This window comes from Priapulus caudatus, unplaced genomic scaffold (assembly GCF_000485595.1).
Source record: "Priapulus caudatus unplaced genomic scaffold, Priapulus_caudatus-5.0.1 Scaffold2083, whole genome shotgun sequence".
Classification (NCBI taxonomy): domain Eukaryota; kingdom Metazoa; phylum Priapulida; class Priapulimorpha; order Priapulimorphida; family Priapulidae; genus Priapulus; species Priapulus caudatus.
In genome coordinates, this window is record NW_014579144.1 from 8,962 (window position 1) to 10,126 (window position 1,165).

Genomic DNA, 1,165 nt, shown 5'->3' on the forward strand with positions numbered 1-1,165 from the left:
TTTCTCTCTTTCTTTCTCTCTTTCTTTCTCTCTTTCTCACTTAATTCTTTTCTCTTCATTTTTCTCTTTCTATCTCTTTTCGTTTTCTCTCTCTGATTCTTTCCTATGCTATATCTGTAGCTGCATTCACAGCCACCGTGCACATGTATCACGATAATCTATGTCGGTCACTGGTGGCTTTGCGATTGCATCTGCGATTCTCAGAGTCGGTAACGCCTACGGGTGCGGCGATGACTGTTGTTGATGGCCTGATGCACGAGTGGCTTAGTTAGGTGGTTGGCATTATAGTGAGATTAGTTTAGATTTCTCTCCTCGGATTGGCAGTGTCCCCACCGCCACCTATAGCGGCTGGCTCTAGACATCTTATCAGGAGTGAATAATAATAGAATATTTTTCACTCCTGATCTTATATTGTTCTCGCATCTCATCACACATCCATTCACCTGATTACCATATATCAGCCAACATCGTCACCTCTACCCTGATTTCCAACTATCTACTAATAGATCTAACTTTCTAATACCTATACCCAAGTATATCTATTTCCCGAAATACTTACTGCCTAAGAGTTACTCTCCCACACCTACTCCCCACGTGCCCTCCCCTACACCTACTCTCCCACACTTACTCTCCCACATACCCTCCTACACCTACTCTCCCACACTTACTCCACCACGTACCCTCCCACACTTACTCCCCCAAGTACCCCCCTACACCTACTCTTCCACACGTACTTTCCCACGTACCATCCTACAACTACTCTCCCACACTTACTCCACCACGTACCCTCCCACACTTACTCCCCCACGTACCCTCCTACACATACTCTTCCACACGTACTCTCCCACGTACCCCCCTACACTTACTCCCTCACGTACTCTCCCACACCTACTCCCTCCCGTACCCCCCTACACCTACTCTCCCCCACGTACCCCACTTATCTCACGTCCCCCTAACACCTACTTCCTCCCTACACTTACTTCCCCACGTACCTTCCGACACTACTCTCCACACTTAACTACCCCACTGTACCCGCCCGCAGCACTTACTCCTCGCCCGCGTACCCTACACCTAAATCCCACGGTACCCCCCTATCACCTACTCTCCCACACTTACTCCACGTACCCCCTACACCTACTCTTCGCTCCCACACTTACCCCTCACG